At 49.5% G+C, this 10,874-nt stretch overlaps 1 protein-coding gene across 6 annotated transcripts in view; it reads left to right on the top strand.

The window, feature by feature from the left end:
- Positions 1-442: 442 nt before the first annotated feature.
- Positions 443-10,874, top strand: part of MAPK9 (mitogen-activated protein kinase 9) — a 58,193-nt gene continuing 47,761 nt past the window's right edge. For 4 of the 6 annotated variants that reach the window (XM_025388264.1, XM_025388268.1, XM_025388263.1 and 1 more), the window contains exon 1: positions 443-687. The gene's annotated coding sequence lies outside the window, so the exon portion shown is untranslated. Of the gene's footprint in view, positions 688-1,258; positions 1,495-10,874 lie in introns of those variants that run through there. The other 2 variants (XM_025388266.1, XM_025388265.1) reach the window with 2 other exon arrangements.

Below are 10,874 nucleotides of genomic sequence, written 5' to 3'. Positions count from 1 at the left end.
CGCGATCGACCCGGGCTCTCCCCGAAACGGGCGGCCTCCCGTGCTGCTCCAGGCCGCCTCGCTGCCACGAGCCTGCACCTGTAGGCGAGGCCCGGCTCCCCGCGGACCCCGCGGTGTGAGCCCCGCGCGCCTCCAGCCCGGTTCCCGGTCCTCCGGGCCACTCTCTCCCCCGAGCTGCGGCCCCCTCGCGCGGACAGCGGACTCAGCTGGTGGGACGCGCAGTGCCTGCGTCTCCAGCTCACCGCGTGCACGGCGCGCACCCGAGCGCCATGGCCGTTCGGCCGACGCCACTGAAAGGCCCGGAGGCGTCGAACCCACGGAACCCCGGCCCAGGACCTCGGGCGCCCGAACCGGCCCCCGGCCCCGCCCGCACCACCTCCAGCGGCCCGCCCCCCAGGCGCCATTGGCCGCGCCTGCTCCGCTCTCCGCGCGCTGATTGGTCGGCCCGAGGGTCGGTCAGACCGGGCGCCGCGGCGGCGGCAGCGGCGGAGAAGGGAGCGGGACCGGAAGGGTCGCAGCTCCCCGGCGCCCCTCACACCCACTGCGGCGGCGGCGGCGGCGGCGGCGGCGGCGGAGCGGGGCGGGCCGGCGGCGGAGCCGGGGCCGCGGAGCCAGGAGTGACTAGCACGCAGCGCCGCCAGTCCGCCCGCCCGGCCTCTCCCCGTGGCGCGGCGGCGGGGAGGCGAGGTGAGCCCGGCGGGCGGGATAGGCCTGGCGGCGGCGGCTCGGGCCGGGCCCGCGGGGAGGGGCGGCGGGGGAACCGCGCGGCCGGGGTTTCGGGGTGGGCCGGGGGCTGCGGGGCCCTGGCAGCCGCAGCCGTCGCCCCTGTGCTCGGGGATGCCGCAGGCGCCCCCTTCCGCCCGGCTGTCAGCGGCTCCGGGCTGCGGGCCTGCTCCCCGGCCTGGCCCGGCCGACCTGCCCGTGGGGTCTGCGGGCGCCATCCCTCCCGGAGGTGGGGCGAACATCTGCACTCCTGCGCCGGGTGCCCAGGGGCCCGGGGTCGCGTCCCCGCGACCTTGACCAAGGCACTGACCCTCGCTCTGCCGCGGTTTTGCCTTCGGGAAGGTGGGGAAATGCCTCTTCTGGACAGCGTTGTTGTCAGGCTGTGAGACTGTGTGCAGACGCCTGGGCAGGACACCGGTGGACATTTGTGGAAGGTTGGGCAGGGTGCTGGCCCTTGCTGGTGTGAGAGGTGTAGGAACCCCCTCCTCATCCGCCCAGCCTCCCGCCTCCCCACGCACGCCTCCCTTGCCTTGTCATTGCACACTCAGTGTCCAGCAGTGCCAGAGGGGACCCAGCCCACATCCCTTACCACCACACCCCTCTCCCAGAAGACTGCTGCCCCAGTCCACTCATCTCGCCCGCCTTGAACATGCCAGCCCGCATTTGCCCCAGGACCTTTGTATTTGCTGTTTCCTTGTCTTTGGAGTTGTCCGTGATCTTGGCACAAGTAGCTCTTTCTGCTCTTTCCTCTGGGCGGATGCCTCGGTTTGGGTGAGGCCCTCCTCGACCACCCTCTTTCTTCCCTTAGTCATGCTATTTCATTATTTTAAAAATTTCCTTCCTAGCTCTTACCTGGTTTGAAACGTTTCTATTTATTTGCCTGTTTATTTTCTGTCTCCCCGACTAGGATGTAACTTTGTGAAAACAGGTAGCTGTCTGATTTGTCCACTGCTTTATCCCCAGTACTTAGAAAGCACACAGTAAGTATTCAGTAGTATCAGCTCAATGAATGAATGAATGATCAAAGAAATGGCCCAGTCTCCCTGTTGTCTCTGCTTTATCTGTTAATTTAGTGACTTCTGATTAACGTGTGAAACTTGTAAGCAGATGGAAGCTTGTTCTATTTTGTGAAACATTTTGGTGTCCTTGACCCCTTTAATTGCTAACCGTTGGAACAAGCTGTGATGTAAAATCTCACATTTTTATAATGGTTTAGCTCTAGCTTTCTTCCACACATGCAGGAGACATTTACTGAATTCTGCATTATCTAGGTCATGCTTTCTGCTAGGCCCTAGGGACACAAGGCAGATAGCAACAGGGTCCCTTTCCGAAGAGAGCCCAGGAGCCCAGTAGAGAAGGCAGGCATGCAGACACTTAGTTCCAGGACTGTGCAACCCTTGCTGTCGTGGAGGGGCTATGCCATGGAAATGTGGAGGAGGTGACAGGTGATGCTGGGGGACCTTGAGGGTGATGAGAAATTTGCTAGGCGGGGAGAGGCAGAGGTATGAAGGAGCAGGGCCAGGTAAGGACCATAGCCCACTGTGGAGTTGAGAATCAGTCTGGAGGGCCAGGTGTAAGGGCAGAGTCATGGGGACTCTGAAAAACTGGAACCTTACCCAGCAGTTTTCTAGAAGAAGGTGGAATTTGACTGGTGCCATGGCTCACGCCTGTAATCTCAGACACTTTGGGAGGCTGACGTGGGAGGATCGCTTCAGGCCAGGAGTTCAAGACCAGCCTGGGCAACAGTGAGATCCCTGTCTCTACAAAAAATTTTTGAAAATTAGCTAGGTGTGGTGGCATCCACCTGTAGTCCTAGCTACTTGGGAGTCTGAGGTGGAAGGATCCCATGAGCCCAGGATTTTGAGCCTGCAGTGAGCTATGATCGCACCACTGTGCTCCAGCCTGGGTGACAGAGCAAGACCCTGTCTCTAAAACAGAAGGCAGCACTCCACATTTGTTCCGATTTTTAAATGTTGGCAATAGCTAATTAATTTTTTTTTTTTTTAAATGCTGTGAGCCAAACCAAATACAGATTCATTCAGCTTGGTTGCAGATTGTCATCCTCCAGGAGTGTCTGTGTGGGAGGGAGGAGTTGTGAGGAGAGCAGGAAAGGTAGCCTAAGGCCAGGAGAGTCAGGCCCTGTTTGCCCAGGTACCAGCCCAGATACTCATTTGATTGTAACTGGAGCCCTGTGGAAACGGAAGGTCAGGAGTTTGAGTAGTCTGCTTCTTAGCAAGCAGCTGGTGAGTGGAATCCGAACCCAGATCTCTCTCTAGATAAGGATTCTTTCCTGAATCCCTCAGCTCTGAGTATTCTCTTTTGGCTTTTAACTTGTTCTGGAAGAATGACCACCAATCTATTTAATGTTTTCCTTGATTTAACTTTTAAATTTTTCTTCAAAAGGATCCTGCAGAGTTAAAAACAATACTATTTTTGCATAGACTTCTCTGGACAGCTTTGGTTTTCCTGGTAATTTAATTTTCAGGGTGCCAGAACATTAATTTGTTCACAGACTAAAATCTGTTTATTTGGTCTCCTGAATAAACATTAGAGGGGATTCTTGAATGTGTCTAAGATAAAATATTCTTAATTTTCTGGATAAAGAAAAGGACCAGACAAACCAGTTAATAGTGACTAGACCAGTTTTCATGAGACATAAAACAGAGACCAGATTTTTTTTCTTCTTAAGACTATTGATTTGCCAATAGGGCAACTATTTTTGGTCTACATACATACAGTAGTTATACCTGACACTTGGTTAGGAAGGTGCCATTTTTACATAATTTTCCTTCAGAATAATTAATTCCTGATATTTTGTACTTGATTGTGTGATCCGGTTTCAACATCATTTTTTAAATTTTAACTTTTATTATGGGAATTTTCAAACATATACAAACTAAACAGAATAGCGTTCTGCTTTAACAGTTATTAACTCCTGACCAATCTTGTTTCATCTCTGTTATCCTCTTACACACTTACCACCCGTAATTATTTTCAAGGAATTCCTAAATATCATGTCATTTCATTCATTATTTTTCAGGATACTAATTACACAGTGGGTGCCCAGGAAATGTTTGGTAAAGACAAAGCTGAACGGGAGAATACATGTGGTAGGGCAGCTGGGAGCAGTGGTTCAGATCAGGACTTTGAGTCAGACTCCCAGTGGGTCTGCTGCTTATCTGGGTGATGTGCAGAAGCGATCGGGCTCATCTGTAAAACAGACGGGCACAACCTCAGGGTGCTCGGTAGGTATGCAGTAGTTATACAGACGGGCACAACCTCAGGGTGCTCGGTAGGTATGCAGTAGTTATACAGCACACTGCGGTGGGTCTCTAAAGGTCCTGACTCTTTTAAAGGTGAAAAAGTAATAATTCCTTCATATCATCAAATAACTAGTCAATCTTCAAATTTCCAGCTGCCCCATGAATTTTAAGTTTCCTTAATAGTTTGAAGGTAGAGCACGATAAGGTCCATACATTGTTGATTGGTTGATACGTCTTTTAAGTTTCTCTTCATCCATAGATCCCCCTCCTATTTCTTTGTTTTCTTGATAGTTTATTTGTTGAAGCAATCAAGTTGTTCTGTAACATTTCCATAGTTGGTATTTGATTGATTGCATCTCTGCAGTGTAATTTAATGTGTTTCTCTGTAATCTCTGTCAGTTAGTGATTGGATCTAGACAAGGCTTGGTCAGATTTAGGGTACCTTCCTCCATCAAGATGCCGTCCTAAGTGGGCTCTGCACTTCTTATCTAGAGGTAACCTGAGGCTCTCTGCCTGTCTGTTGTACAGATGAGCCCGATCGCTTCTGCATATCACCCAGATAAGCAGCAGACCCACTGGGAGTCTGACTCAAAGTCCTGATCTGAACCACTGCTCCCAGCTGCCCTACCACATGTATTCTCCCGTTTAGCTTTGTCTTTAACAAACATTTACTGGGCACCCACTGTGTAATCAGTAGAGGATTGAGAAATAAATCAGACACATTTTCTGCCCTTACAGAGTAGAAGTATAAGTAGACTCGCAGTGCAGTCTAAAGTGAATACAGCGAGGGTGGCAACAATGGGGGCATGCCCAGCACGGTTTGAAGGGAAAGGCTGGAGGAGGAAACATGTAAGAGAAGCAGGTGCTTGAACTAGTGTTTGAAGGAGGATGAAGGTTGACCAGGAGGTCAGAAAGGAGAGGGACGCCATTTCAAGCAGATGGAACAGCTTAGGCAGAGGCCTGCAGGTGTGCAGTAGCTAGGTGTGTCTGCCGATCCCAGGTGGTTTGATATTGCTCAGGATTGGGCCAGAGGACTGCCATCTCCCATGCCGTGCTAGGGAACTGAGTCTTATTCTCAAGGCGGTCAGTCACTGTTGAAGGAGTTCAAATGGTATGGCGTGATCACTGCGTATTTTCAACAAATCTCTCTCTTTTTCCATCTCCATAATTTGAAATAATTATAGATTCACAAGAAGTTGCACAAATGGCACAGAGAGGTCCCAGTACCCTTCATCCAGCTTTCTCCAGTGGTTATGTATCTTCATAACTATAGCAAAATATCCAAACCAGGAAATTTGGCATTGGAACAATGTGTATAGAGTTCATTGTCATTTTTTATCACATGTGAAAATTCATATAACCACCACCACAATCAAGATTCAAAACTACGTCATCATCCCAAATATCTCCCTGTGCCACTCCCTTACAGCCACAGCAGCCTTTTCCCCAGCATTCATAACTGCTGGCAAGTGCTAGTCTCCACCTCTAGACTTTTGTCTTTTCCGGAGTGTTATACTCATGGAGTTAGACAGCGTGTGACTTTTGAGGTTGGCTTTTTTCATAGAATATACCGCCCTCGAGACCCACCCGAGTTGTGGTGTGTTTCAGCTGTTGCTGAGTGGTGTTCCGTGGCACGGGCGTACAGCAGTTAGTTTACCCATGTACCCATTGAAGGACATTCGGGTTGTTTCTAGTTTAGCTATTAAAAATAAAGCTGCTGTGAACATTTGTGTACATATTCTCATGTGCAGTGATTTCTCTGTCTAAAGTGGCATGTGTGCAGTGGTTTGGAGGTCACGGGAATGGCATCTGGGAGAATGCTGCTGCTGTCGCTGGTCCAAGGAGCCATGAGAAGCTGTTACCCAGGCCTCTGGGAGTGGGGCAGGCCTGGGTGCCTGGAAGTGGGGCTGGTGACCGGGATCCTTGCAGGGTCCTGTGGATCCAACAGTGGGTGAGGCGATAACCAAATGCTGGTTGTTCTGTATTGTGGCATACCCTGTGGCTTAAGAACTACAGAGGATGGCCCTGAGAGCTGCAAGATTCTCGATTATCAAAGAAAGGTTAAGTTGTTCTACCAAGCTATTCTTCAAAAGAATTACAGTAGGAAAATAGAATAACTTTTAAAATTTTTACTTTTTTTTTTTTTTTTTTTGAGACGGGAGTCGCTCTGTCACCCAGGCTGGAGTGCAGTGGCGCGATCTCAGCTCACTGCAAGCTCCGCCTCCCGGGTTCATGCCCTTCTCCTGCCTCAGCCTCCTGAGTAGCTGGGACTACAGGTGCCAGCCACCACACCTGGCTAATTTTTTGTAATTTTTTAGTAGAAACAGGGTTTCATCGTGTTAGCCAGGATGGTCTTGATCTCCTGACCTCGTGATCCGCCCGCTTCGGCCTCCCAAAGTGCTGGGATTACAGGCATGAGCCACTGCGCCCGGCCAGATTTTTACTATTATTATTATTATTTAACATAGAGATGAAGCCTCACCATGTTGCCCAGGCTGGTCTGGAACTCTTGGGCCTAAGCAATCCTCCTCCCACCTTCGGCCTCCCACAGTGCTGGGATTACAAGTGTGAGCCATCGTGTCCAGCTGGAAAACAGAACAATTTAATGAAAAAAACGTCGGCAGCAAGCATTGAGGGTGATTGTGAGAATCTGCTTTTAATCACAGTAGTCAGTTGATTTAAATATCGCATGTCCTGGGTATTCTGAAGCTGTAGTGTGATTCAAGGTTCGCCTGAGTCTGTGGATCACTGAATCATTGTCATCGTTAGAGGAAAAAGTGTTTTGGTAGGGGAAGTCAGCAGGATGAAATGTGCAGGACTGTGTTCTGGTCCTGGCCAGCCTGCGTGCAAATAGCTTCACTTTCTAAAGGGATGTCAGAATGGTGCTTTGGGAGGAACTTGAATATTGTGGTGGAACACACCTAAATTCAAATCTGGGCCATGCTGAGAATTTGGACAACTTCCTTATTGCCTCTAAGCCTCAGTTTCCTCATTTGCAGAGCGGGGGATAGTAATATGCCCCTCACTAGTTGTTATAAGGGTGTTTATAAATGTGTGTCTCAGAGCCAGGCCCACTCTCATGCCTCTAGCCTTACCTGCCTCAAGCCCATCTTCCGTACAAGTGTTAAATGATCATTCTGCAGCTTTTCATTTAACATTTTTTGTTTACTCAGTTTTTAAATGTGAAATATGTACATTTGAAAAACAGAATAGAAAGTTATGATGGGAAGAAGGTTTGTCATTTCTCGCTATTTCTCTACTTGCTCGCCTTGTGTATGTGCATGTGTACGCGCACGTGTGTGTGTGTTTACGTAGCTGGGCATCGTGTGTTCTCTTCTTCAACTTGCTGTGTTTCCTTTCTGTATCTTAGACATCTTTCCACATTGGTACCTAAAGTCCTTGCATTCTGTTGAATGGCCTTCTTGTACTTTAGTGCCATAATTTATTCAGTCCATGCACAGTGTACATTTTAGATTAGTTCTAGTTTTTTGCCTGTTACAAGAAGTGTTACAAACATCCTTGCACAAATATGTTTGGATGCTTGTACACATATTTGTCAGATACACTTAGAGAATTGTATTTGCCAGTTTAGGATGTGCATGTAACTTTTACTAGCTATTAACTCTATTCTATCCAAAAAAATGTTTTGCCACTTCACAGCTCTCACTGACGTGTGTGAAAGTGCCTGTTTCCTCATGCGTTGGTCGATACTGTGAACAAACCTGAGCTCAGGTCTTGCCTCCTCCTGGAAGCCTCCTTGTAGCGTTCCCTCCCAGTTTGGAGGTGCTCATAGCCTGGGAGGGAGGCAGACCCTACAAAGGCTGTGACAGTGCAGCCTGGCAGGCGCTGCTGAGTGCACAAGTGGCAAGGAGGGAGCCCCGTGCTGGATGGACAGTGGCAGCACAGACTGGGAGCCGGGGGAGGAGCCGGCACCTGCTGGGGTGGGAAGTGGAGCAGCGAAGGCAGGGTTGGCTGTATTGCTGATGTGGTTGCATGAAGAATTCTTGCACTTCCCAATCTGTAAAACTGTTCTCTGAGCCTTTTGTTGAAATATCATCTCAATAGAGTTGACTCATGAATAGCTAAATTACATGCTTTCTCAGGTGGCCTTGAGGGTCTTTTGCACTCACAAAGCCCACGCTTGACAGAGAAGGTGGCTTTAACAGGTTCTCACTTAGGCGACTTTTTTCTCCTGCCCAATAAGGGCACCTTGTTTTAATTTTATAATTATTTTAAATCTTTTTGTTTGTATGTTTTTGAGATGGAGTCTTGCTGTGGCCCAGGCTGGAGTGCAGTGGCATGATCTCGGCTCACTGCAACCTCCGCCTCCCGGTTCAAATGATTTTCCTGCCTCAGCCTCCCAAGTAGCTGGGATTACAGGCACACACTACCACACCCGGCTAATTTTTGTATTTTTAGTAGAGATGGGGTTTCACCATGTTGGCCAGGCTGGTCTCAAACTCCTGACCTCAAGTGATTCCCCGCACCTTGGCCTCCCAAAGTGCTGGGATTACAGGTGTGAGCCACCGTGCCCGGACTATTTTAAATCTTGAGATGGAATTATAATTCTAAAACCTAATACGATTGAATATATTCCCCAAATTTAAAGAAGTTAACCTAATATTGTCATAGTCCAAGTATAGGTTGAAAGCAGTTGTAGCAGGGAGAGTTCCAGGGTTGGTCAGCAGGGTTGAGATTGATCTGTCAGTCCCAGTGTGGGCAGGGGTCCTGAATGGGGGCTGGCTCTGTGCCGTGAGGTTGTTAAGGAATCCAGCTGGTGGGCAGCTTTCTGTCTACAGCACGTGACTTCCGTCTCTGGGTCTGTGACAGCTGATAGCCAGCAGCAAGGAAGAAAGACAGATTGGAGGGCCAGCAGCTTTCTATAAAGAAAAATAATAAAAGTGATCTGGAAGTTGCGTACATCACTTCTACCCACATCTTATTAGTCAGAACTTGGTCATCTGGCCATACCTGGCTACTGGGAAAGCTGCCAGGCATCGTCTCTATTTGGGCAGCCATTTGTCTAGCAGGAAGGGGGAGGCTTCTCTTATGAAAGCGAGGAAGGGAGGAATGGATCCCCGAGCACCTCAGCACCTGTGCCGCACCTCTGATGCTTTGACGGCTTCCACAGCCCTCAGGACTGAGGCCAGATGGCTCTGCGTGGCTTCTGGGGCCCATAGTGATTTGGCCTCCTTTTCTCTCTCCAGCTTCACTTGCCCTCTACCCAGTCCCTAGTGACTTGTCACATTCTGAATGTGCCTCCACCTCTGCTGCTTCTCCTCCCATTCCCCTAAATCTTGTTCACCCTACTGGGTTTAGGACCCTTGGTGTGCAGGGCCTCTTCCTGAGTGTGTGCTCACTGAGGGCAGGCCACGTGTCCTGGCATAGCGCCTCACCATCCACAGTGGGTGCTCAGCAAATGCTTGGAAGTAACTGTGTCACTGGTGTGTTTGCAGCACAGCAGAGGAACGGCCACCCCCGATAAAGCAGGTGGTAGTGGGTGCCTGCCTTTTTGCTGAGTTGTCTCTAATCCTTTGCACTTGTACCCTTGCTAGCCAAGCTGAGCAGTTGCTGTGTTGGGACACAGTCAGTTTGAGCTCTGTGCCTCTACTGTCCATCTCTGGCAAAAGAGTCTAAGGGCGGATGCCGCCTCCTCCATGAAGCCGTCCTTGTGTTCTGCACCCCTGCCAGTGGGTAGGATCTCTTTTGCCTTTTGATTTTGTTTACATTTTGCATATGGCCCTATATTGTCACGTGTAATATAGATAATGGACTCATTGCTCACACTTCTCCCCCAAATAGTGCAGTTCGTGCTGCTTCAAGACTGGTTACTAGCTGACTACGGCATATCTCTTGCGATACTTAGCACTTTCGTGCATACAGGCACCCCCTAAACGTTGAGTGGAATTGTTTCAGCCTCTTGCAAACTGTAAATAAGCTAATCTTTAGAAAAGGATCTTCCTGTAGATGTCAGTAAGATGGAGCAGCGTTGTGGGGAATCAGATCAACAAAGGTTTATTGAATGCCCATGCTGCCCCAAAGACCAGCTTCCTGTCCTCCTGTCCTTGGAGTGTGAGATGCCATGAGCAAGACAGACCTGCCTCGCACCTCCTACAGCTTAGGGCACAGTGGGGAGCTCCCGAGTCCCCTTCTCACAGCAGTGTGGCCAGCCTGGGGAGCTCCCGAGTCCCCTTCTCACAGCAGTGTGGCCTAGGCAGGTGTTTCAGCTCACTCAATCCTAGACTGCTCCCAGGTAACCTGGAACTGACACTCCTGCTGTGCGGGTTGTATGAGCACCTGTTTGTCCAGCATCTAAAGCGCTGTGGCATCCCTGGAGTCACTCCCTGGCTGGCTGACACATCTTGGCAGGAGTGGTCAGAGTGGCAGCCACACTGCAGCCACCACCCGGAGGATGGGGAGAAGACCATGGGGCAGTAGTCACTTGGAGAAATTAATTAGTTTGACTCAGTTCTTTATTTAGACTTGTTATTAATGCATTTATTTCCATGTTTAAGGAAAATCCTAGATATCATTGTGTGGAAATACAAATCATCACCACAAAAATCTCATTGGGTTGACATTAGATATTAGATACTAGAACATAAAGGCAAGGGATTTGACGGAGCTGTAGAATAAAACTTAAATTCTGTAGTCTTAAACAGTATAGAATGTCTACCTATATGATTTTATTGTTGGCTATCTAGTTTTAAAAGACCAAAATACATAGCTCGCTGACTTTTAAATAAGCGTAACCAGACAAGAGCCTCGGAACCACTTGCTGCTTTCTGTTTGCTTATTTTCTGTATAAAATCATCCAGCCTCCTGCAGAGCAGGAATCTCAGCCTGTGCCTCAGCCACAGAAAAGCTGCTTTCTGGGCCTGCTGGCCT

This window comes from Theropithecus gelada, chromosome 6 (genome assembly GCF_003255815.1).
Source record: "Theropithecus gelada isolate Dixy chromosome 6, Tgel_1.0, whole genome shotgun sequence".
In the NCBI taxonomy this organism is placed as follows: Eukaryota; Metazoa; Chordata; class Mammalia; order Primates; family Cercopithecidae; genus Theropithecus; species Theropithecus gelada.
This window is presented reverse-complemented; position numbering and strand designations above follow the sequence as displayed.